The 10,980-nt window shown below is 43.5% G+C and overlaps 1 long non-coding RNA gene across 1 annotated transcript in view; it reads left to right on the top strand.

Moving 5' to 3' along the window:
- Window positions 1-4,264, top strand: part of LOC147016041 (uncharacterized) — a 4,292-nt gene extending 28 nt beyond the window's left edge. Inside the window, exons 1-2 of the long non-coding RNA XR_015049983.1 lie at window positions 1-2,061; window positions 2,322-4,264. The exon at window positions 1-2,061 is cut by the window's left edge and continues 28 nt beyond it. This is a non-coding gene — a long non-coding RNA (uncharacterized LOC147016041). The remainder of the gene's footprint in view (window positions 2,062-2,321) is intronic.
- Window positions 4,265-10,980: the final 6,716 nt, after the last annotated feature.

Below are 10,980 nucleotides of genomic sequence, written 5' to 3'. Positions count from 1 at the left end.
GGTGAATCCCTGCCGGATGGTGCCGTCCAAGAGGGACGAGGGACGCGAACAGCTGCCATGACGTCATGCCAAAGGTGCGCGGCTGTGAATTGCTGCGCTGGTGCGCAGGTTGCGAGTTGCCGCGCTGGTGCTGCGTAATTTAAAAAAAAGCAAGTCTCGCTTCGGGTGAACAGGATCCCTGGGCAAGGGGTGGAAGATCCCCTTGGCCAGGGCACAGGACACAACTAGTTAGGGTTGTGGGGGAAAAATTTATATTAATGTATTTTAAATTGTAACAAATGGAGTTTCAGAAATGTAACTTTTATGCTGCAAATTGAATTGGCTGTCATTTCTGGCCAAAAGACTTTTGCCCTAAATGATAAGAAATGTGTTGTTCTGGAGCAGAGTGACCGAGCTGATAAATGAACCTTTGCTTTGAAAATGTACAAAGTGGCTTTTTGTCTAAAGGACACGTCTACAGTCTGGGTGAATATCCCCCAACCTCTCTCTCATGGAAGTATAAATATTTTGAAAGGCACATTGTTCTCAGTACGATCACGTGAGGAAGTATAGTTTCTCAGTGGCTCGTACTCCTTGGAACTGACCAAGTACCAAGTTAGAATAAAACTCTCTGATGTAATGTAGAAGTGAATTGAATCGCGTTGGTCTAACTGTTAACTAAAATAAGAATAAATGAAATAGAACCAAATAATATTGCAATCAAATGGGGATTTTTTAAGTTCATTGTACAAGGGTGAGAAGTGTATGGTGTATAATTAGGAAATAAATTGTTTCACAAGGAAGGACTTGTGTGGACATCAGTTTTATCAGTGTCGATCGGGTTTTTTTTGTAGGATTTTATAATCAAATCGGACAAGCGTTAAACTCTGTTTGAAGTCAAATAGGATTCCACAATCGGCCGGTTAGAATCCTTCAGGAGGACAACGATCACAACAAGGTGGGTTTAAAAAATCCACATCAGTTGGCGCCGAGACTCGGATTCGAACCGACGTTGGTGCGGTGCTCGTGACCGGAGGTGCTTAATCTGCCGGAGGCAGTGCCTGGAGGAACGACAAGTGCTTGAGCGAAGGTAAGGGAGAGCGCTCTCAGCAGGTAACGCATTTCGAACAAAGAAAAGTTCATTGTCAGATAATTTTATTGAGAGAATCTGGCGGAGAGAGTCCGTTTTAAAGTAAACAATAAGTACTGTAGTTGTTTTAGAAAAGTGCTGGAGAAGAAGAGGAGTCAGATGACAAGAAGAGGCTCGTTGAGGAGCCAGATGTGTAATTAAATAGGCATGATGAAGCGACATGCCACATGTTTGCATTGATACGGACCGGCTGTGAGAGAGACGCCGAGGACACGGCTGAGACGCCGAGATAGGGTTAAAATAGATAAACATTGTAAGTTACCTGTTTGTAAGAGTTTTAAGAGTTACTTTTTGTTCATTGAACTCACTGGAAGTTTGTTGGCAGTGAGGTTGTTATATTATATTGTGTGGAGGTTTTACAGATTTGTAAATGTAATGATTTGCACGAAACGTTTTGTAGAGTGCAAGAGATGATTAACCAGCTGGGAACATGGTGGGTGATTTGTTCCTGAGAGTAAAAAAAAAATGAAACTTGTGCGATTCCAATATTCACTGCAATGAAACGTGTTCTTTTGGGATTTTGACGATATTTTAACTCGTGCTGAGTTGAGCTGTGGGTCTGTTTGAAATGGCATGTTATACATTCTTTGCGTTGCATTTCCACGCGAAGGTCGCAAACTACACTGTGTGAGACCCCCTCCACTCGATCTGTGGGGGGTGGCCTATCTTTACACTGAGTCTTTGTTCGAGCCTTTGCTTTAAGTGTGAAATTCGATTCATATGCAGATTCAAGAGGATGAGATAGAAATGTGATTGGTATTTGTCACGTGATCACACGCGAGTCTATTAGATGCAATGCTGTTTAGTGTATGTGTTGAAGCCATGACAGAGTAATGCTAAACTGTGGGTTTTGCCTGTCAGAGTTTTTTTTTCCTTTTTCTTCCCACTGGATGTGAAGAGAACTTCCTGTTCCGTGTTCCTTGGTGTTTGTGGTGCGCTCTCTACTGAATGTTTAAAGTGAAGTCCATTTAGGAAAAAGTGTTGAAGTTTTATTTTACAACCATCGGGATTTTGAATAAATTGTGAAATAACAATTGTGAATGTGGATATACTGTATGTGATTTAAATGTAGAAACGTGATTTGGAATGATTTTAATGATTTGATGTTTAGCACGTGGGGCAATTCACAGATAATAGATGATTCCCTCGGATGGACATTGAAATATTGTTTTATTCGTCTGCGAATGTTGAGGTTACCTGAACTTGTGCTGGGAAGGCAATGGCAAACAACCCAGTGTAACCCTTTGATCGATTCAGTCAAGGTAAATTCATGATTTAATTTGATAGATGCTGAAGATTTAATTTTTCATTTATGGATTTTAAAAGGAAATATTTTGTTTTGACAAAAAAGTTGTTTAAGAGAGTTTGGATGTTTATTAGTCTGAAGTTTAAGATGCTTTTCCAAGACTGGGATAAAGATTGTGGAGGGTGAAGCTGCATGTTTAGACAGAGTGTTTGAGCAGCAATATAAATGATATTCGCCTGATAACAGATTTGATAAGTGATTTGACAATTTTTGAACAACTGTTTAAAATGATTTATTTGTTTTGATAAAAGAAAATGGATTCGTAATTGAGAAGGTCGGAGGAAGTGATAGATGGTTTGTGTATGTGAATTGGAAAAATGGCAGCATGTTTGGTGTTTTGGTGAGAGAGAAGTGGACAAATGGAGAAATGTCAGAGATTTAAAATGTCGATGGAAATAGCAAATGAGATGGATGTTTTGAGTATACGTACAACTGGGATTTCTGTATATTTTAGCATGTTGTTTTGGGAAATAACAAGGAAAGGGATTAAAATATTGATATGACATATAATGCAAGTTAAATGCTTCCATAAGAATCTTTGTTAGTCTTGTAGAACTACATGTGCCCATGACGTTTATTTATTGGTGTTTAATTGATGCTTTGTTTGTTTCGGAGTGTTGAAAGCAGTCTTTGAAGCAATGTACGATTTCATCTAAATGAAGCTTCCACACAAAGATTGGACGATGGGAGAACCCAGATTTGGGTGATTGAGCATTCAACACATGATTATCCCTCCCCTTCCTGAGGAGATAAGATGGAGCAATGTGGGAAAAGAAAGAAAAAACCCACTGAGGAGAAGGTTGAGCAAAGTCTTAACGTCGGCGTTGTGTGGTGCCTGCATGGAGGAATGTTCTCAGCCACACTCTCGATTGCCGCTCTGCAAATACATCATGAACTTGCTGTGGTCACTTCAATGTACGACAGGCCTGGAATTCCACACTGCGCTCCTTCAACCCAGTGTCCGGCCCAAACTTGTACTTGCCCACATCTACCTTCTCCTCAGCTCAAGGAGTGCTTCGATTGTGTTACCCGTTGGGTGCCGCTCTATCCACACCCTGACCTGTTTATCTTCTGACTTCGGGTAGCATGTTTCCAATGTGTGACACATGCTGATGAACAGGCCATAAATTAAATGGAAACTCACTCATTTTCTGATATGAGCACACGCTGCCATTGTTGATTGAACTTGAATAATGGAAATCTTTTCTCCTTCAGGAATGGGACATGATCATCATGTGTAAGAAAAATTATTCAAATTTTCCTTAAAAAAAAAACGGGGGAGTGTGGGGGAAAAATTTATATTAATGTATTTTAAATTGTAACAAATGGAATTTCAGAAATGTAACTTTTATGCTGCAAATTGAATTGGCTGTCATTTCTGGCCAAAAGACTTTTGCCCTAAATGATAAGAAATGTGTTGTTCTGGAGCAGAGTGACCGAGCTGATAAATGAACCTTTGCTTTGAAAATGTACAAAGTGGCTTTTTGTCTAAAGGACACGTCTACAGTCTGGGTGAATATCCCCCAACCTCTCTCTCATGGAAGTATAAATATTTTGAAAGGCACATTGTTCTCAGTACGATCACGTGAGGAAGTATAGTTTCTCAGTGGCTCGTACTCCTTGGAACTGACCAAGTACCAAGTTAGAATAAAACTCTCTGATGTAATGTAGAAGTGAATTGAATCGGGTTGGTCTAACTGTTAAATAAAATAAGAATAAATGAAATAGAACCAAATAATATTGCAATCAAATGGGGATTTTTTAAGTTCATTGTACAAGGGTGAGAAGTGTATGGTGTATAATTAGGAAATAAATTGTTTCACAAGGAAGGACTTGTGTGGACATCAGTTTTATCAGTGTCGATAGGGTTTTTTTTGTAGGATTTTATAATTAAATCGGACAAGCGTTAAACTCTGTTTGAAGTCAAATAGGATTACACAATCAGCCAGTTAGAATCCTACAGGAGGACAACGATCACAACAAGGTGGGTTTAAAAAATCCACATCAGGGTGAAGGGTTAGTGATAGCTAGACCGGCTCCATGGGGCAGGGATAAGTCATCATGGGGCCTGTGGAATGGATTAGGTAGAGGGATTCAGTTCAGATTTAGGTTGGGATATATAATTTTGGAATTTGGAAGACAGAGACAGACTTGTGAGTGCGTAGAGGGGGCGTAGCTTAGCTACCTAGTGTTAAAAGGGACGACGTGGGAGCACGAGTTCGTTAGGGGATGTAGTGAGCAGGATGGTAGAGATCAGCGATGGGTGTTGAAGAGTTGTGAGGTGGAGACATGATGAGTGAGTGAGGCCAGCGGGTCTGTGTGAATGGAGCGAATGGGGAATGCATGGTGCGATGAGTGATTGGGGGGAGGAGTGACTCTCACCCAAGGGACCACGGGGTCAGAGTAAGGTGAGTTAGTGCGTTCGCGAAATTGAAAAATGGAGGTCGTTTTGTTGTTGGTGGGGAAGTAGGCTCGAAACCCGTTTGGAGGGGTGCAGGAGCCCTGATGACGAGCTGGGAGCATGGCTGCGAAAGGTGAGTATCGCTGAGTGGGTACCCCGGGCACCGGGCTACTCAGCCGTGGTAGGCCAAGGGCCCATGGGGGGCCGGGATAGCGTAGTGGGCACGGGTGCGCCCGCGTGATGCGGGGGCCCGGGGCGCCATTAGCCGCGTGGGCAGTGTCGTGGGCATGGGTGACCCTCAGAAAGAGGCCCGGGAAGCCAGCCTGCCACGTGAGCGTTTCAGGGGAGTCGCCATGGAGGGCACTCCCCGGTGTTTAGGGAGCTGGTAGGCTCGGAGTCAGTGTAGTGCCCGGGGGTGCCATCGTAGGAGAATCGGCAGAGGGTAGTGCCTGCCAAGGGAGCCACGTGTCCCAGCCATGAGAACGTGTGAGGGCACGGAAGGAAAATTGGGGGGCGAGGCCCAAAATTTGCAAGGACACCAATACAGGTGACAGGAATCTGGGTTGTTATCACCAATAGATTAAGCGAGAGGCACTTGTTGAAAGCCCCGGGGTAGTTTAAAGGTTAATGGATAGGGTAGATAGGAAGTGTACCCCTCTGCACCATGCATCCCTTCGCTCTCGTTGTGGGCCGCTGGACCCACTTTGGGTAAAGATCGCTGAACTCCGAGGAGGCCATCTTGAGGCTTGAATTGGACCTAGACGCAGGACGCTAGCCCTCCCTCATTCCCCTCCAGGAAGGGAACGTAGGGGTTGGGAGTAGGCTAGGAAGACTATAGGTCAGCCGAACAATGACGATAAAGGGGGTTAGGGGACGATTTATAGAGGGGAAGTAAAGATAAAAATAAAAAGAACAAAAATATAAGTTGGGGCTAAATTGGGTTTTACAAATTAAGGGGGTGGGTATGGACAGAGACAGGCAAAGGCGATAGGTTGGGAGGGAGACAGGTAGGTAGGTCCGAGCCCACTTTCTGAGTGGCCAGCACCACCGCACCCCCTCCAGCAACCTCCACTGAAAGGCAAAGGCTGGCCAACTTCATCGGCTGGCTGTTTACTGCAAGGCCTTTGCTGGCGACTTCATCAGCTGGCTGTTTACTGTAAGGCCTGTGCCGACCGGATCGTCTGCTGGTGTGTTACTGCAAGGCCTGTGCCGGTCAGGTCGTCTGACGGCTGTTTTTGCTTCAAGGCCTGTGCCGGTCAGCTTCACTGCCGACTGTGTTTGCTACAGCGGCCCTGTTTTGCCATGCCTTGCCTGCAATCACCTATGTCATGCCATGCCTGTTGCCCTCGTCAAATTTGCCCCGTTCTGTTTTGATTTTCCCCCACCCTATGTTTATTTCCATGTGCGCCGGGATCGATCAAGTTGCAAGGACTGTCCTGTAAGCAGCTACAACATGGGCCTGCAGTGGCGGCCCGTGCGCTGGTTCACCGTTGACTTTGCTTTTCTCTTTGCAGAGTCCATTGATCCTGTGCCATGCGTTAGTGTAACATTTGTAAGGTTAAGTTGTATTGCACATATGAGTGCACCCCCGGCATGTCTGTCTTGCGCCAGCAATTTTATTTAAGTCATCTGTATGAGTGGGTTTGTTTCGTTAGTTCCTCAGCCCTCAGGTTTTTGTATTTTGGGGACACGAATACCATGAATGTCGCACTCAGGGATCCGAAGGTAAAACGTACTCGGGGGAGAACTACACATGATGGCACACGAAAATTTGATGACTCGGGACAAGTCTGTAAAAAGGGGAGGGGGTAGTGTTACGGTTGTGGAAATTTGCATTACACCATAAAGAGTCCTCAGGTGAGATATATTGGTAAGCTCATGTGTAGTTAGCCCAAACCCGTTGTATAGAGGGAATATGTGTGATTCATCCAGGCTGCGACGCTTTGAGTTAGCCATTTTTTTTCTCTATTGTTATTTTCGACCATTAAGCCGCCAACAACACAAACAGCCACTACCTTTACCTTCACAACTCCATCGCGCAAACATCGCTTCACCGCCGTTCCCAAACGATGCCCGCCAACCACCAAATCACCACAGCAAACCCCCCACCACCTTCGCCTATCACCTTCTACAACCATCGACCACACCACCAGTCAACACCAAACTTCGTGCTGTCCAGGGCCCGTTCGGCGATTGATGCTGAACGCGTCGAGCCGCGAGTACGAATGCATTCCTCTCACGGAGAAATTCGGATCAGGAAGGCTTCACGCCCCCTTTTTCTCCGTCTAATGGGCGAGCGTCGGGCGGTATGGCCCCGCCTCCAAGCGCGATGAATGTGAATTCCTCTCAGGAAGGAATTTGGATCAAAAGAGGTTCATGCCCCCTTTTTCCGCACCAATGGCTGAACAGAGGGTGGCGTGGCCCCGCCTCTAATCGCGTTTTGATCCTGAAATTTGCATATAGGCTCCTCCTGCGGCCTATAAAGACGTGAGCACAAGGCTATTCACGGGGTTCAGTTGCATGCGGCTGGTCGGGGCAAGTGAAGAGTTCAAGTTTGAGTCGAGTGAATATGGCGGTCGGCATCGAGGTTGCGGTGTGGGGGTTGCTCGTCTCGTCGCGGGACCCAAGCCAGCCAGCCATTCCCCTCTCCCTGAGCATCAGCAATTTCCCCCCATCCGTGCTGAGATTGTGCCAGGGGGCCCCGTTCCTCCCCCACCCTAAACGTGGTGCCAACCAAACTGCTTGCGCGGAGCACGCCGGAGAGGGCTCGCCGACCACGCCAGGGGCACGGAGTCGGGGCGCAGCGGCACGGACATTGCGGCTTGCCCACCATCGCATCACGAGCACGCGGGTAAGACCTTCTCGGTCTCATGGATCTGGCCGCTCCTCCAGGTTCCACGCATATTTGGTCCACGGACCTGTCTGCCTCCTTGCTTGTGAGGGTGGCTTTCTTTCCTTTGCTTTTTGGAATGAGTGATGTGGCGCCGAGTCCCGACAAGTAGAACTGTATAAGTGTTGCAAATAATTGCCCCTTTTATTCGGTCATATTGCATTTGCTTTTGTTGCATTTTGTCTTGACTGTAATATACGTGCCTTCCGTGCTTCCATAATAAATGTGCATTGCTTGTTGAACTGTTTCCCGCTTTGCTTCGTCTCCTTCCTTTTATTGAATCTACATCTTGCATCACGTAAGGGATTGATAGTGGTTTAAAACGCCCGGTAAATAATTGGAACCGTCAAGGTCGACGATATCTCCGCTCGGTTATCCCTGTAGTACGGAAAGAGCCGGTTTAGCGGTTCGTGTCCAGAGTCGACCTGTGGCGTGGTACAACTCCTCGGTACGCTACTCGCGCGAGTACTTTGGTAAATCGACCATTCGGCGATCGGACCCTATTTCACGCGGGTAGAATGCGGACTGACTTGTGGTGAGGTTAAACCCCCACCCGTGACTGGCTCCGGGCAGTAGTTCCCAGAGGGTCACGACTGAATTGTCCGTTCCGGTGGGCGAGGCGGCCGCTTTTGGCTATACGCGGTCGTTCGCACGCCGGCGGGCGTGAATTCGCAACAATATCAATTTATTTCAATAATATATTAGCTTTGAAATATTATATATTATCTTTAATAGATGTATGATTTAATTTATTAATTTAAATATGAATCCAAGATGGCCACCATTTGAATAATCAATTGCACATTTCCTTCTATATCATGTTTTGAAATAATACATCACTGTTAGAGTGTCTAAATACTTAAATATGATTGGTCTATACTTTCTGATTAGATATTCATACTCTACATCAATTGTAACCATGCTATTGCAATATTTTCATTATGTATACTAAAACAATATTCTAAATACTTATTGTCCCATGAACATCTTCTAAATTATATTTCATATCTTATCAAATATAATATACAAAATTTATATAATTCATATAATTAATTCATGAAGAACTAGTGGAATTTGTTTTTCAAGGCAATCAATATCAACTTCACCTGGATTGGGATAAGCATCTATGTCCAACGGCATATCTTTCATTGCATTCTTCACTGTTCGTCCAAGGCGCTTTGCAGACTGGAGATCTTCATCAACATTGCCATCAGCTAATTATTCCTTATATGAATCATGTACTATAGAACATGCCTGATCGCTCAAAGTCACAATATTTGGCCTTCCATCAACTTCTGCAATGGTAATTTTTGTATCAAAGTAGTGAAGAAGTAGTCGTTTGAAATGCTTCAGACTATAAGGGGTGATATGTGGCGGAAGTTCACCTGTATACTGGTCCAAAAGCTCCTGTACTGTGTGCTGTTTCTCATCTTCCTCCATAATATCAGGGAGTCTATCACACCATTAAGTAAAAAAGTTGTTTTGAATATCACGGGTTGGGTTTTCAGTTGTTTCTTTTGATATTCTATCATGCTCTGCCATAAAGAATTGCATAGACTTTCGGTGATATGTTGCTTCCATGGCACGAATGTCACCTGCAACATTGATGCGGGCCTTAACATCTGCCACCTTGGTATCAGATCTGTTGTCACAGATATCAAGTAGTGTTTCTTGTAACACACTTTTCTTACCCCTCCCCACGATTTCAACATTGCTGATACCTGCATTTCTATTTGGATGCTTGTGTATTTCTCCCAAGTCAATCTTACTGACACATATGAGACAGTGAGTCTTATTCTCAAACACATCATCCCCTGATCTTAAAACACATGGAAAAATATTTTCATTATCAAGTTGCTGTGCCTTCTGAATATTGAAAGATGAGTTGTATGTCTTTCGGCACTTTTCATGCACAAAGTTGTTCTGATTCGAGGAAAGGGTGTTGTGAAGTAAATCATTGCGTTGAATAGATGCCTTGATCAGAGAGTTGACACCCTTCTCTCTCAGTTGCACTTCTCCTTCACCACTGTGACATATAACGCATGCCATGCCAGTGGGCCAACCACACCTGAAAGGAGAAATTAATTCCAAAGTTAGCAATTATAGGATAAATCATTAGAAAACTTAGTTATAAATTCCAATAAAATGTTAAGATATTTAGAAATGTCATTGTTTTAAGACATTCTTATAATTAAGATATTTTATTTCATATATGCAATGTAATTACATTGTAGCATTATAAATATATTTAAATGTATTTAATTCCAGGCAAAATAGTTGATAGTTTTAAGAAAATCCATTTGAACGTTCTAAAGTATATAGTAATCTTAATATGTTTTCAAGAAAACAGCATCTGAGCAATCGGAACAAGTCAAAGGATGATGTTCCGAATGCTTCAAAATCTAGCACTGAAATCAGGAATCCTTGAAAGTAAAGTAAGCAACGTGATTCTTTTCAGGTGTTCCCTCATTCTAGCAATGAACAATATTGATCACAGCCAGATTTGAAGTTATAGACACCTATATAAATTGTTTTTAAATAAATTGGCACCAAGAAGGCTACAGTCTATTTATAGTAACAACACTCGAGCATGAAAAGATATCTAGTTTTTTATATGATTGCCAGAATCAGAGTTGCAATTGATGCTAATGGTAACTTTCAAGAATATATGGATGTCAAAGGGGGGTTGTTTTTTGTTTGTTTTGGCACCTTTGCATAGTATTTATATTGACAGTTTGGTGATCCAGAGCTGAGGCCCTAAGAGGTCAAATACACTAGGCTGGCACCAGTGCTGGATTAACCATTAGGCAGACAAGGCATGTGCCTTAGGGCCAGCCAAAAATTCGGGCCAAAAATTATTTTCACATTAAATATTTGTCTTTTTTTGTATTAAACATTTTGTTCTTGAATCAGTTCATCTTTTGTCTGGGGTCCATATCCATGAGCCCCGAGATCTAATTTAAAATTTTCAGGCCATTCTCTAAAATTTCAAAATGTGCCTTAGGGTCAGCCGAGGCGTAATTTGGCACTGGCTGGCACTACTCTCATTTTCTTTCAATTGCAAGGATACTACGTCATTATGTGTGGGCATAATGTTTCTTGGGTCTTTGTATGTATTTTACAAGAACATTGTATCTCATTATTCGTACATTCCTTCTTGTTAGTCCATTTGTGCAGGTACCAACAGGTCCAGTAACCTTGACATGTATTTGTTTATAGTAGCAACGGTACCGTCTTCCTACAACTATTGTCAT

The sequence above is a fragment of the Eptatretus burgeri genome, chromosome 12, assembly GCF_056783735.1.
Source record: "Eptatretus burgeri isolate ZD-2024b chromosome 12, Ebu_testis_v1, whole genome shotgun sequence".
Classification (NCBI taxonomy): domain Eukaryota; kingdom Metazoa; phylum Chordata; class Myxini; order Myxiniformes; family Myxinidae; genus Eptatretus; species Eptatretus burgeri.
This window is presented reverse-complemented; position numbering and strand designations above follow the sequence as displayed.